The sequence below is a fragment of the Lathamus discolor genome, chromosome 2, assembly GCF_037157495.1.
Source record: "Lathamus discolor isolate bLatDis1 chromosome 2, bLatDis1.hap1, whole genome shotgun sequence".
Taxonomy (NCBI): Eukaryota; Metazoa; Chordata; class Aves; order Psittaciformes; family Psittacidae; genus Lathamus; species Lathamus discolor.
The window spans coordinates 41,572,118-41,589,977 of NC_088885.1; the positions used below are offsets into that span (position 1 = coordinate 41,572,118).

Below are 17,860 nucleotides of genomic sequence, written 5' to 3' on the forward strand. Positions count from 1 at the left end.
AGCCATATAAACTCCCATATTACACTTAGATATTTTCCAGCCTACACCTCTAACTCTGCCATTTGCTTTTTGTACTGATCATGTACACACCATTTGTAATTAACTGAGGCTCATCTACTATCTTCCTGTATTTCTCGTTGTTATAGTGTACATACTTATGTGATTGAGTTTATCTCTGTGCTGCTGATTTACCTCTTATACTACCATTTGATCACAGTTCAAGTAATTATGCTTCCTTTTCTTCAAGCTTGAATAGCTGAGGTATCACTTTGAATGCCAGCGTGACCTCACTGGCACTCACTGAACTCTTCCTTTGCAGAGCTCTGTAGTTCACGCCTTGAGTTCTGCAGTGTTTTGCATTGTCTATGGTTGGACAAGAGGTTTGATATGGGGAAGACTGCAGCTTTTGAGCAAATCAGACTACTGACATGAAAAGATATATCTGCAAAACCTCAGAAGCCCTTCAGGATCAAGAAAATGGTTTAGATTTTACTGCCTAGTATGATGGTTAAAATATAGATCATTATGGCACCAAAACCATTATTTCCCTGTGTAACACTTACGCATGATGCAGAGTGTACTTCTACACAAGACATCCACCTGCAGATGAGGTAAACAGACGCAGTTCCCATGAAATTTTCTGGGGGGCACAGTGGTAACAGTAAGAGCAATGTAAATATCAGATTGGAGTTGGCTGGTCAGGAGATGGTTTTTAGTAGAAAAACAGTATAACTAGAACTTACTTGCAGATGACTGAGCTCAAAATACATAGCTGTAAAATACATAGCTGACAAAGCAAGTGGATGCTCCATGCGCTGCTTAATAAAGCAGAGAGGAAACCATTTTCCTGAGCACTTGTGATGTGTAAACAGAATTGATTTTGTATATCCACTGAATGCAGATTATCCCAAGCTAAGAGACTTATTATCTTATGTGCAAGCTACATGAGTTATAAGACACAGCTCAGCTTAGTTCTTGAGTTGAGTATAATACCCACAAAGTCAAAGGTTCACAGGGTAAAGTGAGTTTGCACTCTTCCTTTTTATGCTGCCCTGGAAAGCTTCTGCTATGTTGATCCCCCTTATGACACAATTGAAGTAATAGGTAAATGGAGGGCACTGAAATAGTTCTGGAACAGAATCTTAGATATTGAAAATATTCTTTTCTTTATAATCTTGAGCTTTTGCTCTAAAAGATAAATACAGAAAGGTCACTATTTTCTTCCTCGAAGTTTGCAGAATGTTTGCATACTTAACCAAGAAATCCTATTAACAGGTTTTCATAATGTAAAGTTAAAACAGTGACTTTTTTTCACCTGAAATATAAAATAATGTTTTCTCATTGCCTGAGGAAATGTATTTAAATGAACCTTATTCTCTTTGGAGTGTGTTGTTTGGTTGTTTGTTTTTTTTTAATACCATCAATCTGATATTGTATCACTGCACGTAAATACAAGTGCAAACAATACTGGTGCTAAATAAGCTAGTTTTGTGTTTTTAGAGGAGTTCAGAGGCTTATCAGTCATACAGGTATTTCTCCATGAAAGATATCTCTGTTCAAATTCAAATGCTGCTATGTCCTAATATAATTAAAAGCATAGCAAAGAGAAGTTTAACTTACCTTGTGGCTTGTTTTCCACACTCTTACAAGTAAACTAGTCTTTGCTAGAAAATTCTGACACAGTTCTGGAGAGTGATTGTAAATAACCTACTGCCATGCCTCTCTTCAAAACTGGCAAAATCAGGGAATATCATACTTGGCATCAGGGCAGCTGCTGCCAGTTAGCTGTATAGCTCGTAGAGGACAAAACAATTCCTTCTTGTTTGACTGGTAAGTAATTTTAATGCAGTGTAAATTAAAGATTTTAGTGGTATTCCTGGATGAACAAAATCCCCTTGGGTGCCTTACTGACACAACCTCCTTGAACATAATGCTGATCTTGCTGCTTGTTCTGAGGGTATTTGGGGCTGCTCTCTCATCCAGTATGTTAGGAAGCTACTCCCTGAAATCATCTAGGAGCTTCATTCAGTAATATCCTCCTGTTTCAAGGATTGGGGAACAGTGGCAATAGCCTTGATCTCTCCTTTTACTTGTGCTAAATCTATACTATGCATCCACAGATAAAAATGGTGGTCTGTAGTCATCTTCTTTATTTAGTACTTCCTGTTCAGCCTTGCATGAAAACTATAATTTTTCAAGAAGTCAGGATGGACTGCATTTTTTTAGTCAAATAATCACTGAAAATGCAGAAAACCATCCTATGTGAGAAGAGGGAAGTTTCTACCAATGCAAAGCCCAAACCTTCAGAGAGGAAAATGTGGGAAGTTCCAGGCTACTTCCCTGCTGCATGGTACAGAACATCGCTCCATCACAGCCAGCCCACGAGGATCCACATAGGTGGAACTGCAGTAGTAGTTTAATAATGATTCCTGTATTTTGCTCTCAGTAGCAACACAGGAGTTTAATTTCACCTGGTATGTTACAACTAGAAGCACCAGTTTGGATTTCTTTAGTCTCTTTTCTGTCCATAAACACAAGTCGTACTGCAGATGACAGGGTGAAGATTTTTCCAAGCCCTCTGTGAAAATATTGGTAGTACATAGGAGGCGCAGCCTTAAGTTTTGCTCTTGATCACTGTGTGTTTAAATACGCAGTCCTAACACCAGCTGGTCTTTTATCTTCCTCGAGAAGTTGTGTAATGCTTGTCAATGTGTTCACTTAAGCTATATCCAGAACTGTTGGAGTTCTTCTGTGGTGCTCCATGGCATGTAGCAGCTCATATCTTTATGTCCTATATAATCTATATATTTATTACATATAATGATTCTGATAAAATGTCATCTTTCAAGCAGAAGCCTTGCTATGCTGCATATTTGAAAGCCAAACCCAACATTTACTGATCATTTTAAAATGGTGCTGATAGCATGTGTGGCCGATGAGCTTATGTGTTCAGTTGTTTCTCAGACAGTGTTCTGGAGAGATACGAGAGGAAGTTTGCCCAAGTGTCCTTATCTGTTCAGGAGGCACATCATATCTCAGAGCAGTAAGGAAATGCAACCAGCTGATGGGACTAGATATTCTTGCATCATTAAAGAAGCTAATATATGAGATGAAAGATCTTGTAGATTGTGACAAGACTATTTAAAGAGAGTTTCTTAACCCTCTAAAAAGGTTTTGAGTAAGTTCATTTCTCATTTTCATCTGTATGCTTGCTTAAAGGACATTCAAAGTAAGTACAGGTCCACTTACAGTTTAAATCACATTCCATGCATATGTTTGCTGTAGATGCCATGAAGGTATGTGATGACAGTAGAAGGGGCTGACCTGCAGACAGTGTCAATGTGGAATTGCCATCTGCTCATTGCGAGGTCTGGGAATCCCTGGCCAAAAGCACACATTGAAAAATGTATGCTTCAGTATGTGAAAATACAGGCACAGCCTGGTGTGGACAGAGCTGTGAGGACTTCCTCACCTTAGCCATGTACCAGGGTGCCTTTAGGGGGAACAGGACTTCAGCAATAGCAAGGTTTGGGTGGTAAGTGAAAGGCACTGTAAAGGAAGGGGGTGAGATGTGTTTTAGGAAAGTCTTCAGCAGCTGAATTCTGAGTCAGAATCGGTGGCAAAATCTGTACCTTCTTTTCACCATGTTGATATATGGTTAAAAGTACTTAAAGACTATGTAAAGAATTCTGGAACTTTTACATGAAAGCTGATATACAGGCAGACATTACTAATACTTTCCATGGAAAAAAATGAATAAATGTCTGATAACACTTGTGTTGAATGTGGTAAAAATACTATATAAGATCTCTTAAATTTCCACAAAATTATTCCTACAGAAATTGAGACAAATACCTTTTTAGTCTTCAGTGATTTTCTAAAGAATACATTCAGCAACATCAAAAGCTGGTTCTAAATACTTCAGTTTTTATTTTCTGAATTATGAGAAAAATGGAATGCTTGCTTTTTCCAAGGATTGAAGGAAGTATGCCTGAACCCTGGGCTTTTCTCTTTTACTTTCTCAGCTCACTGCAACTGGACTTAAAATAGACTTGATGTAAACAAAGAAATCACCCCAAACATTTATTATATTAGGAGATCTTAGCACGGGCAAGTGTTGTAAAATCAGTGGTTGTGTTTAAGCCCCTTTGGATCTTGGTAGCTAGGGAAAGGTAACCAAGATATTTATACATTTTTCAAAAGGCGAGTGCTATGAAAGTTTCAGAGCTCTTCTCAGTATCAAAAAGAGAAAAATGCCTCAACCAAGCAACCAAGTAAAATATTGGTTTTGGATAATGAAATATGAATTGCATCAGTACTAAACATTGTCATGAACATTGTTAATTGTCAGACAATTTTACTAAAACAAAGCGATGTGTATTCAGCAGTTTTATAAGTGCTCATAGTTAAATTAACAGATAAATGGATTTCATTTTTTTAATGTACCTTGATGTATGAAGAATGACTTGCAGCAGGTAATTCAAATGTTTACTCAACTATCCACTAGCCAGGATAATTTTTTGACTCAGTATACAGGCAACACAGAGTACTTAGGCTTTGCTTGACAGCAAACAAGAATTATGGTTTCTCCTAGCCTTAAAAATAATGGTTCTACAGCATAGAAGTAATGCAATTCCTTATTCATCTGTTTTTGCTCTCAGCATGAATTGGGGTACCCTTCATTTGTCATTAGCTGCCAGCCTGAGCACCAGTTATTGTGTGTAATTAGCACCATTTCAGCCCCCGTGTGATGTCGGGAGCTGCGGAGATGTTTTCTCACCCAGGTGCCTTCTGATGCCTGCACGCACCCATTTCAAAAGATGAAGGATGCAAGGGCTCATTTCTGCATTGTGTCCCATGGGAAGCAATGAGTTATATTTGCAGCCTGTCCATCTTGCCACAGTCTCATCTGGGCAATTGATGAGCTGCAAGACTGAGCTATGATGAGAGCACTAATGCTGTGCTGGATGTGGCTGTCTAGCAGGTGTGTACATAATGATAGTAAATAACATTGACCAGCAACATACCAGCATGCTCGAAGTGTCACAATAATAGAACACAGTCTGGCTTAGGGTGTATTTACTGTCTCTAACAGTAGTTTTTAAAACTGCAGCTTGGTTAATCTAAAAGCATGGCTGTCTATTATGAAAGATTTCCTATTAATATAGCAAAGTGAGTGTTACCTTTTAAAGGTTCTTTTTTTTCTTTCACCCTCTTTCCAATACATTTGACTCCAAAGAAAACCTTTTTGACTGTTTCTGCAGTTTATAAAGAAATGTGTGCACTTATTAAAGCCAGACATGCCATTTGTTAAAGGAATTGCATCCTGTGAGGCATCCTGGAGAATGTTCCTTTCATCTTTTAAAAACTGCTCCAGCTAAATAACATGGGTATTCAGTCTCCCTGAGTTCACTTAACAAATGTTATAATGCTGACTTTAAAATAAATAGATATTTGGATGCAGTGTGTTCCTCCCTATTATGCTATGTTCTAGTATTTATAGTATGGTGAAAGATGCCTTATAAATGTTGTATCTGGGCAATTCAGAATAATGCATCTAAAGACAATCTTTTGGTTTCTTGAAAGTCTTCTCATTGTAAATATCTACTCCCTGAAAAGTCATTTCAGAGGGTATTTCCCTGTGTCCTCCTCCCCCCCCCCCCCCCCCAGTCTGATAATAGCAAAGTAGCAAACCAAAATTTGTAAATCATTAAATGAAACTCAACTTTTGTTTAATGCCTGTGGAAAGTCATTGTAGATATAGGACTTTGTGATGAGCATCTTGAGAATAGAGTTTTGCCTGGGAAGGTGATGGGCAATTTAATTATAAGCTAAAATACAATTTCACTTCAATGAGAAAGTCATGTAGGCCTCATAAATACATTGGTTGTGTGTTATATATCTTGTGGGCTCTCTGTTGCACTTTCATCCAAAGATAAAATGCTTCTCCCAGGGCCATCAAGGAGAGCAATATTTTTGTTTCAGAGCTTCTCCTTGTACTGGAGCAGAGCATCAGAGAGACATATGTTCCGAAGACTGCTTCCTTCTTGGATAGGTTAGGTTTATCCTGTCTTCTTCAAAGCTCAAAGATCAGAAGTGGGAGCTACGGGGATTTGTTGAAATAATATTTGTGGTTGGTCTTAAAATGTATATGGAGTAGGTTGCCGTGAAGCTGGGATGTGAGGTGTCAGGGTGTCTGGGAGAGGAGCTGGTGAGCTGCAATGTTTTCATTAAAGCGGATGTTCTGAACCTGTATAGGCACCTGTGGTACTGGTGTAGGCAGTCACAGCACTTCGGTGTTTCTTATATCCATATGCAGCTTTAAACCTCCCAAGAATCAAACCAACATTAAACTTTGGTTGCTTGTGTTTAGAAGAATACAGAAAAAAAATGTTTAAAGGAATAGGGAATCCTTTTTAAAAGGTCAGTTGAATGGCAGCCCTCATTGTGCATCCCAGTTGAGCAATTTGTGGTATATCCAAACCTAATTCCTCATCTATGCAATTGGAGTTGTTTTTCTTCTGATTCTTGCAGGGCTCTAAAGGTCTGCCCAAAGCCTGGTGTTCAATGTGGAATGAATCATCTTTAGTAAAGGTATAAACGTCTGGGAATTGAATCAGGGTGGGGTTAAGTTCAGCTGAAACTCACATTAGCAAAATGTATGAAATGGTGAACTGTTAAGATATATTTCACAGGAAAATTCAGTGGCCCTAGCAGTGAGACCTGCCGACATAAAGCATGCAAAAGCTATTCAAAACAGACACCAGAATTATTAAACTAAGAATTATAATGTTTTTCAAATCTGTACATATTGGGTTCTTCATTATTTGCTCTCTGGTTTTGAGGTTTTGGTATTTCTACTTGAGAATACCGTACATGTGCTTCATACATGATATCCAGAAGCTTACTTTAAAGACAGTGAAACAAAGGTTAAATAGTAATATTGAAAGGAAGCTGGTATCTAGTAAAATTGCACAGCTTATATGTTTAAGCTTGAAGAAAAATGCCAGACACTTCAAGGCTCAGGAAGAATCACGGGAAGTTCTTAATACGGTATCAAAGCAAAACTGGAAAACACATGGTTACATTCACTATGATGGTGTACTTGACGGTGCAATTAGCAAGAAGAAATTTCCCAGTAAAAAATTCCAGTGCTTTTTTTTTTTTTTTGGTACTGTTATATTTGATTTCATTGGTATAATGTAGACTGTGTCAGCATATTTAAATATAGAACATATTTTAATATAGTTGAGCTCATGCTGAAGCCATTGTTCTTAGGACATATGAGCCCAGATGGATGCAAAAGTTTGTATTTTTAGTTCAGTTTATCAAAATTGCTTGGAAATCTGAAAGGAGTTCTACTTTGGACAGTAAATAGTAGAAAATGTGACTGCCTAAGAAAAGCTGAAATGATACCTGGAATCAGGCAGTATACATTTTCTTTTTTAGGCCCAATTTGAGGAACCTGGAATGTGAGGCATTAAAAAATGCATATGTTGGCACATGTTGGGTTTAGACTGTGGTCATTATGGATTACTTGCAGAGTACAGATGGGAACATTAAAGAGGATCCAGACAGCAAGAAAAAAATCTGCTTACAAGGGTGTAAGATACCCGAATCTGAAAAGAAACCAGAAAGGAGTGGGAAGAGTTCTTACAAACACTATTTTGGGTGAGGAGTGATATTGTGAGGCTCATGTTGGAGTAGATCAAGAGTGACAGTAAAAAGATGGGGAATGGTACAGGTGAAAGCTGAGATAATCTCTAGTAGATCTGTTGGCCTCTAGAGAAGGAGTACAAAGACACGAGAAGCCTGTGAAATGAGCTGTGCAATAAAGAAAGTTTTGTGCTGTTTCAGTATTATATGTTAGTAACAAAATAAAGTTATTGTCAGTGGGTGCACAGTATGCAGCTTCCTCATTTCATGGGATTGATGAGAATAGTTTTAAACTGATTAAATGGGATATAGGAGAAAGCGAGAGACCCAAGTGATGCCTATGCAAGCCTTGAGGGCACAGAGAAATTAAAATTGGATAAATGAGACTACAGACATGGATAAAGGAACAATGTTATTAGGAGATAGCTAGCAAGAAAAAAAAAAACAAACCAAGTCCTACTGCTGGTAAAAGTTGTGATGTAAAGATACAGTTAGTGAAAGGATTCCACCTTGACTGGTTGGGAGTTTGGATGAGGTCACTGTGAATCGTGGAATTGTTGGTGCATTAATTTAAGGATCCGGGAAGGTGTATGGAAACCTTGACGGCCATCTGTGCCGAAGGTAAAAAAGGTGTTATCCAAAACATGGAAATAATTCCAGGAAAGCTTGTACTGGCAAATGGATTCAGGTGGGTGTCTGTGCACGTTAAAGGCATAAAGCTTTGAGAAAGGGAAGATGTGATAAAATAGATCCACCTGGAATAATAATTAAAAAAAACATCTGGAAGAAAAACTAAGATAAAAGCTCTACTGAAGTAGTATTACAGGGAGCCAAAGGTGGACGGGAATAAGGACTTCCTTAGTAAGGTAGAGAATGACTGAGAAACAGCCATAGGTTTGTAAGGCTTCCAAAGGACAAATATTTGAGAAGTTGCAGACCATAGTTAAATGATCTGGAATAACAAGTGCAAGGACTACTATATAAAGCAGGCATGAATGTCACCTTTAGTCAAAGGTTCAAAAAACTGTGGGAATTAATATAAATATATGATTAATCTACATTGTAAAAATGTTCCCCATATTACACTGGCTGAATGATCACCCTAAAAATAATATTAAGGATAAGCAAGGAATATGCTAGGAATGGAAAGGAGATTGACCAGTACAGAGAACTGTACCTTAAAAATCAGGAAAAATGGGAATGAATTGTGATTTCCAAGAATTCACCTGAGATGCAAGTTTGGCTTGTTTTTATAAAAATGAAAGTACCGTCAGTGTAAAAAGATGAAAGTTTTGACCTTAGCAGTGATGTAAATGGATAGTTTTTAGATTTAATAGGTAGCATTCCTCATATTTTAATAATGCTATTGAACCTGGGACATATGCAGGGCAGCTAATAGGAATGATTATGCAGAAATGGAAATTCTCACCTCCAGGGGGAAGCAAAACTTAAATTATGTAATTGTTTAAATCAGAAGAGACCATATTATCCACATCCAAGAACTTGCATAATATAATTGCAATTCCAACAGCAAGTACTTTTAATAAATATATCACATCAGGAATTGGTATGACCAGGGGGAATAAAAACTAGTACTTAAACTGGAAAAAAAAAATGGCTCAGTTAAAGAACATTAGTATCATCTCAGTTGTATACAAGTCTCTTACAAAAAAAAGTTTTACAAAAAGAATAAGCAAATGACACAAAACAAGATAAATGAGTTAAAATACAGTATAGGCTCTCCACAAGAAGGTCGTGCCTGACTAAGCAGATATGCTTAATAGAAAAGATAGCTAAGCTAATTCTCTAAACAGAAGAAGTAATCATATATCAAATCCATATGGACTTCAACAAAATACTGTGTGTGTCATCTGCTGTGTAGAGATTTGCTAACATAGGAATTAAGAATGAGTTGTAGGAAAGAAAAGAGGATAAAAAAATTATCTAGAGGCAAAATTGGAGCTGGAGAATGGGTTGGAGGTCACCAGAGGAGTTGCTAAAGACTGACTATGGGATCAGTCTAACATAATGTTTCCATTACTGATTGTACCACAAAAGCAACGATACTAGGGAAAAAAAAATCTTGATGATACAAGTTATCAGAAGGATTATGGGGAAGACTGGAGTTTCATGTACAAGAAATGGGTCTGTTCAAGAAGGACAGGGAATTGCTTAAAGGAGTCCAGTGCAGAGCCACAAAGATGATTAAGGGAGTGGAACATCTCCCTTATGAGAGGCTGAGGGAGCTGGGTCTCTTTAGCTTGGAGAAGAGGAGACTGAGGGGTGACCTCATCGGTGTTTACAAATATGTAAAGGGTGGGTGTCAGGATGATGGAGCTAGGCTTTTTTCAGTGATATCCAGTGATAAGACAAGGAGCAATGGGTGTAAACTAGAGCATAGGAAGTTCCACGTTAACATCAGGAAGAACTTCTTTACTGTAAGAGTGACAGAGCACTGGAACAGGTTGCCCAGGGGGGTTGTGGAGTCTCCTACACTGGAGATATTCAAGGCCCGCCTGGACAAGTTCCTGTGTGATGTACTGTAGGTTACCCTGCTCTTGCAGGGGGGTTGGACTAGATGATCTTTTGAGGTCCCTTCCAACCCTTGGGATTCTGTGATTCTGTGATTCTGTGAATACATAAATTAGAAAAACAGTGCATGTGGGATGAGAGGCTGCTGTCAGAAGCAGGTCAAGCACTTTAGGACTTACACCAGGGTTGTGGGGAGAGACTGGACAGACACTGGAGTGCTAATCCCAAGATAATTGGGGTATCAGAATGACACATTTGTGGAAAATGGACAGATTGGATTGTAGTATGGATCATCTAGCATCTAAGTGTTAGGAACAATGTTTCCAATGCAAGGAAGCCTTAATGCTGTTTTGAATAAGGTATGTGCAAGGTGTCACATGGAAAAATGTGATCATATGTACTTAAAAAAAGTAAATTCAAATTGGATTAGTTGCCAAGGCAGGTTTCTAAAATGCCTTGTGGAGCAGAGAGACTGTTTTATGAGGCAAGATTAAAATCTTTGCTTTGTCTGACTCTGAAGAAAAGAAAATTGTGAGGAAATACAATTGCTGTCTCACACAGAGGAGGATTTGTACATAAAAGATAATAGTAGCACAAAAAAGGAGTAATTACAAACTGATCTTGAGAATCCATGGGGTGGAAATACAAAGGCAGCTTCCAAATATGAAGCATGGTGGGACAAGTCACCTGACTAATTTTTAAAAGAAGCTGTGTTGATTCATTAAAAAATTGTAGATGATGTAGTGCCTACAGGGAGCGGATATGGTAATGAACAAGGTTTCTCTTCCCAGTAAAAGGAGGCCCTGGGAAGATGGGGAGGGAAGACTGTTTAAAATAATACTGGTAAAGGTAGCATGGTGATACTCTCGTAAACTAAGAAATTCATGTGCTTTGGATTCAGAAAGGAGAAAACCTCCATGTATTTCTGATGTCTCCAAGAAATACATATCAAAATCACTTTTTAAACAGAGCTTTGTCTGGGAAATCTAACCCTAATTTGGCCCATTTTTGCTATGTGGAGAGTTTTGTTAAAGGGTGTTGGTGTTTCTAAGGGGTTTTGTTTTTTTGTTTGTTTGTTCTTTTTTATGATTATTATTATTTTCTTCCTTAATTTGGTAAAAGTGATTTTTACACTGTACATCTGAAAAAAGCAAAACCGTACTGCAGCTGGCATTGTGCTAAATTTTTCACATAAAACCTTGATAGGTGCCAAGTGTGACGGTATTTTGCTGTATGTTTATAACTGTAATTATTTTTGATGTTAGCTTTCTGCAGTAAAGCACAATTTCTTGCAACTTACGGGAAGCATAAACTTTATGGCCTTCATATTTAGCATAGAGAAGAAAATATCACAGCGAAAGAGTAGTTAATGTCTTGTATTAATATTTCTATGATTAGTATGAGTAGTTGAGCTGATTATTTTTATAGCCTGATTAAAAAAATAGAATGGAATAAATGGGCTTAGTGCAGTGCTGTGTAATGTAATCCTTCTCACGGCAGCAAAGAAGGAAAGGTTTCTGCTGGAAATGGCGTTTGGTCTAGCTTGATAATGCAGTCTTTGCTTCATTGCACAGAAAAATATTGGCAGCCTTAGGGTATGTTTTGTATAATGTCACTTTACTTATTCAAGTTCTTTTGGGCTTCCTTTTTCAGCTTGGAGGAATTAAGTCCCATTGAGATGGAAAAGACCCATATCTGAAATAGCGTAAATTGTTTGTTGATTTTGTGAAATGTGTAAGTCGTAACTATGAGAGCAAAACCAAATCTTTTAACTTCGATGGCGTGCTGTGTGATTTCTCCCACTGCCAAATGCTTATCCTTGGAGGTGATACATGGTGGAAGCCTTCTAAGGGTAAAGATAATACAGTGATGTTTTCCTGGAACTAGTGGCTAAGTGTTTTGCTTGTTTGGAGTTCTTTCTCAATTCTTTTCAAGTAAATGATGATAATTACACAGACTTAGCGAGTTGGGTGAATAAATGAATCCCAGGAAAATGTTAGGCTGTTGCCCGTAGTCTTCTTTAGAAGAGTGTTTTCAGAGAAACAAGATTAGTCCTGCTGGAGGGTGGTGTTTGTGATGGCTACCACTGGGCGAAGGCCAGCCATAAGCTCCTCACCCTTCCATACTCCTGGCATTTTCTCTGCAGATGGGTAGTCCTGCTTCACACATAGCTGCCTTTTGGGTTTTGGCTATGTCAATGCAGTTGCATTGCTTTGAGCTCAGTTATGATATTATAGCTGAGATGGGAATCTGGTGTAGGGCCCCAGGCAAGCACTCAGCCCCTGGAGAGATGCAGAACTTCATCTACCATTGTTCTTGCTTCACACTGTGCTCAGTCTTTCTGCAAGGTCACCAGGGGGTGCCAGCATGGGGAGGATTTTCTCTGGCAGGTAATGATGAGTCACCCGTGAAAACTGCTGCAGGTGGGAGACTGCCTATTTCAAGAGTTACAAATGATAAACTAGTTAAGGGATTTAGGTGGTGTGGGAATGGGCCCAGTATGAAGCTGGACTATTTGGAAGTTTGGGATTTTTAAGTGACTCTATTTCCTCAATATTTTCATTTTGAAAATTCAGACATCTGAATTTTATAACTAAATATGTTGCTGGTTTTGGGTTATTTCCTACTTAGACATAACTAGGGCATGCGGAGGATCTTAGAGGAGATCTAAGATAGTTATCATCGGAGATTTCTATCCTCAATTTGCAGACCATGCTGCACAACAAAATCTGAATATTCATTTTGAACTTTGGGGGGTTGCTTATCCAAACTATTTGAAATTCACCAATCATTATCAAAGCTTAAATCTTCTTCTCTTTGCTTCAATTACTGAGAGAGATTGCAAATTTTTACTTGAGAGAGTAGTCAGTATGGGGAGATGTACCACATAGCTCCAACTTTGAAAGTGGGACAGTTCAAGTTGCATGTTCCGTTTTTTGTTTTAAAAGCCCCCTAAAGCAATGGAGAAATGACATCTAAAGATTTCTATTTCCTTTTTGGAATTTATAAATAGAGACGAGGATCCTGCCTTAGCAAACTGTAACAGCCAGCTTTGCTATTTGCTTGTTTATTTTTGCAATGATGAAGTTATATAACTTTTCTTTAGGTAATACACTCGTCAACATAAGCAAAGTCAGTTCCTGTCTTTTATATCTGGATTTACAGCTTACCCATTTTGCCTACTTGCTATTTATGTCTTACATAGTCTTAGCCCCTAAACAACTGAGCCTCAAGAGTAGAATACAGTATCAGTGGAGTATCCAGTTCAGCATCACTCTGTGAAAATAGGTTTGTATAATAAAATTTGTGGTTGCACATATCACAGACTGTCAAAGTCTGTGTTGTATTCAAGATTAAAAGTTCTTATTTCTATTCACTGTTGTCATGTGTTTCTTTTTCTTAGCTTTAGTTCATCTTACTCTTTTACCTTGCCTCTGTCTTCCCTCAGCTTTCTCACCTTTTATTCTCCCGACTGTAAAAGGTTTTTATTTCCCCTTGCTGCAGAACTGTGTCTGGCTTCAGTTTTTGCTGTTTCTCCTGTTCTCTTTGCATGTTTTTCTTTCTGTCATTAATGTTTAACCTGTATTGCTTTGTAGTATGGGCCACTCACTGTGTTCAGATTCACTGAGAATGAGTGAACATGGTCCTGGGTGTGAAAAGTTTGATGGCCAAGTTGGTAGCTATCAAAATAATGCAGTCAGGCTCAGTGCTGTGGAGGCCAGAAGACCACATCTTTCTTAAAAGAAGGGGTGGGGAGGTTTGCCCATTTTTTTACCTGCAATTGCATAATATAATGTTGGTTGTTCTTGAGAGTTATCCAAATGGCTGGATGGATCTTGTCTGTGGCCCTGGTCTAGGCAATCAAGAAGAGGAGTATGTGTGTGACACGGGAGCCTGGTGGTAGGAAAGAAACCTTTGAAAAAACTAGATTGGGGGATTTATCTGAGTCCTCAAGAGGAAAATTGCTGATTCTTGTACATAGTAGGACGCTGGTATGGGATAGCAGAACAAATCCCTGCAGGACAGAAGCATGGGAGCTCTCCTTGGAAGGGTTTCCATTGCACTGCACCAAGAATTGAAAGGCAGGCAAGGAGAGGTTTTTCCCTGTGGTTTGCATAAGGTATTTGAAGGACAAGCCTTTGCATGTAATTTCAGTGCTGTGCAAAACATAAAGGAAAAGCATTTAAAAGCAAGTCAAAGTGAGTGGTAGAAATTTCCTTCATTTTCCAATGGCCAGGCTGGTATTGCAATGACTGCAGAACAGAAATAGCTCTCCCTGGATTATGACTATGCCTGCAGAAGCCTTTTCTTTTCTTTTCTTTTTTTTTCTTTTTCTTTTTTTTTTTTTTAAAGAGGAATTGTTTTGCTTACTTTCAGCCACATCAATATGACAGACCATGTTAGTGTGGCGATTAGAGTTATTCCTGTGCTGAGCTGTGTGCAGCTTTCTTTGCACGGAAGAGAAATGCTCCTGTATGCCAGAGCAGGCAGTGCCCCTTCTGTTTGCAAAGTGAAACGTTGTCACCAGGAGGAGAAACATATTTGTGATGGAAGGGAAAAAAATATTAATCCTTTCAAGAATTAATTTTCCAGACCATGCTTTTGCAAGGTTTGCATGTGTAAACTGAAGCTGCTTATCTTAGATAAGGATAGGGGGGAAGGACAGATGTCTGTGGACAGGAAAAAGAGAAACAAACAGCTGAGCACAGGCTCTAGGTGCAATACAAATATATTTTTGTGTTTTTATAAACTGAAATGTGATCAGAAAAATGACAGATTTCCAAATGTGAAAAACATTAGAAGGTAGAAAATGTTCCTTTAGCATTAGGGATGAGCATCGCGTAAGACTGCGGATGGCACACCAGGACAGCAACAGCACCCCTTCATTGCTGCACTCATGCTCTGGGTGCCTGCAAACGGACATCCCGAGCAAGTCAGTTCCTCACCCTTTGAATCTGTGCCTCAGCAGGGAGTCTGCAGCAGGAAATCCTTTAGCACACACAACTTCAGAGCCTGGTTCATTTTCCTTCAGATGACCTCACCCTGCTGTAACACACCATGAGCTAGGTGACGATAAATGTCACTAGAAGTACAAGGGACCGTTCAAAGGCTCAGGGAGATTCTGTTGGGTTAAATTTTTATCCTTTAAAAAGATACACATTTTAAATAAAAGCTTGTTCAAAAACTAATTTTTTAAGCTACAATGGGATATGATGGGAAACGTAATGTGAATAAGTTCAAAAGATTTCAGTACCCCCTAAGGAAAAAAAGTCACAAAGTAACTCTCAGATGCTTTGTATTTGTTTACTAACTGGAAGCTCTGGATTATTTTAACAAGAAAATTGCAAGTAAGTACTTTTTCTTTTCGCTTTTGTTACTGTAAATAAAATGTGAAATACTTTCCCTGTACAGGAAGAATTGTTTTACGGATTCATTAGTTTAACTTGCGTTTTGTGTACTGAAACTTGTTTCTGCCTTTCTGGTGATGAAAATAGCTAAGTTAGTTCAACCTGTCTATCTAGATACATGTATAATTTTTTTTATTAGTAAAATTTTTTGTATGGGCTGTAAGCAGGTATCTGAGCCAGAGTGTTTTATCCTGAAGTACTGTTCCACTCATTTGTGACTAATTTCTTTCCACTTTTCTATTAAGCAGATGATTAGAGGGATGGGAACATAATACTAGTAGGTTTTTTGTTATTTTGGCTTACACTACAATAAAATTCCATTTCAAATGTGAATCTGTTTAATGTGTCATTGAATGAGACTACAGCTATCTCAAGATAATGGTCTTATTTTTACTTGCAGCTGTATCCATCAAACACAAAGTAGGAAGGTTAACATGAAAAAATAGAGCCATAAAAGAGCAGATATTTTGCTTTAGAGAGTTACTGTGTATGACCTGCCCTGGTGAACATTAAGAGAAAATTGCCTTCCTGCATCTACTTAACATTAGCATGGTGTGTTAGCAGCCATCAGACTGATTCAAAGTAACAGACATTTGGGCAAGGAAATATTTTTTTATTACTTTCTTATTAATTTACATTAGTATGACTGTGAACCCATAAATGTATTGCTTTAAGTAAGATATCTTTGGTGTTGACAGAAAAGAAGTCTCATGTCTTTTTCCAGGTTTTGATTTTCTTGTTGTTCCAGCTCCCAGGATCCTGGAATCCTAAAAGTGGATTTAATCCTCTGATTTCAGGAAAAAAGAATCATTAGAGTTACATACTTTTGGAAACATTACCTTCCTGTAGCTGAAAAGCTCAAAATCCAAAAAGCAAATGAAGAGTTCAAAATATATTTTGGATTTCACTGGGGAAGGGAGCAGGGATGTGCTTAATTCAAGAACTTTTTAGCTCTTTAGGTTCAAAATACCACAGTGTGTTTTCAGGAGCTTCTGCTGTTTCCTCCCCACATCTCCCAAGGAGGATGTGGATTTGTAATAAAAGCTCTGTGAAAACTGACAGAAAAAATAGGAGATCTAAGCAGCTTTAATCCATTTGTTTGAATTCATGCAAAGAAACTAGCTGTTTGTCATTTCATTTTTCATGTTGTCTTTCTACCTTCACTAAATACACCATTGAGCAGCTTCATACTGGACCTAAATGTAAGGAAAACCACAGCCTTTCTAAGAGAAAGTGTCAGTTGCGGCTAGGCAGGTCTGGAGAAGGAGAAGGACCCATCCTGTCAACGTATTTTACTTTGCTTAGCTTCCCTTTGAATTGTCATTGGCTTTGTTGCATACCGTTCCTCTGACACCTGGGGAGGAAGGAGATGCCATCCTCTTCACAAGCTGACATGAGATTCTCCCTGGTGTCTGTCATGTGTAACACAGCATAGGCAGGCAGAGCCTGTGATGTGGTGGGGCTGTGATCTGTGGTGGTGGACATAGTGTCAGCCCAGCCCGAGAAGTCCCCTAAGCCCAGCTAAGCCCACTCTTTCAGCAAGGCACCACAGTGCCACCGCTCCTGACAGCAAGGATTCTTAAACTATGTTTTTTCTTTGCCCAAGGGGACATTTTCTGCCTAAAATATGAGCAAATTATTCAGTTTAAGGGCTCCCAAATTCAGCCACAATTACTTGTAGGTATAAGAAAAGGAGATCCAGTCAAGATTTCTGTAAGAGGAAGCTTTTCAGAGAAAAGTTTGACTTTTCCTATCCTTGATGGGACCACTGCCCACAGCCAACAATTTTTGGTGATGCTGAGGTTAGGAGGCAGAAGACTACTTCTCCCCTCCTTCCCCCTGGCTGCCTCCTGGCACTGTGCTGGGATGATATGAGACAGGGGCTGTCCCTGTCCCTTTCCAGGACCCGGATCCCTGGGGCAGACTGGGGGCTGCAACAATGCTGGGGATGTGGCCACAACCTTGGCTCACAGCCCCATTAGGTGGGTTGCCATCAGTGAGGGTAAAGGATGTAGCGATGTGCTGGCGAGAAAAAGGGCAGGAAAACTCTACGTTTTCAGCTAGATTCTGTGCAGTGAAGAGTTGTGGTCCCCATTAGGGCACAGGAGTTGCCATAGCTGTGTGTGTGCAAATGGGATCCCAGTCCAGATGTTGCTATTGGAACTGGTTAAGTGGGGACTGTTGTCATCTAGCCAGTGACTTCACATTAGTAAGGTCCAGCTGACAGCTAGTCACCCAAGGATTTATTTCTGGGTTTGTATTAT

The 17,860-nt window shown here is 38.8% G+C and overlaps 1 protein-coding gene across 4 annotated transcripts in view; it reads left to right on the forward strand.

Moving 5' to 3' along the window:
• KIAA1217 (KIAA1217 ortholog) overlaps positions 1-17,860 on the forward strand; it is a 384,957-nt gene that overhangs the window by 154,261 nt on the left and 212,836 nt on the right. The window contains exon 1 of one of the 4 annotated variants that reach the window (XM_065666581.1): positions 15,245-15,536. The exons of the other annotated variants lie outside the window; for them this stretch is intronic. The gene's annotated coding sequence lies outside the window, so the exon portion shown is untranslated. Of the gene's footprint in view, positions 1-15,244; positions 15,537-17,860 lie in introns of those variants that run through there. 4 annotated transcript variants of the gene reach the window in all.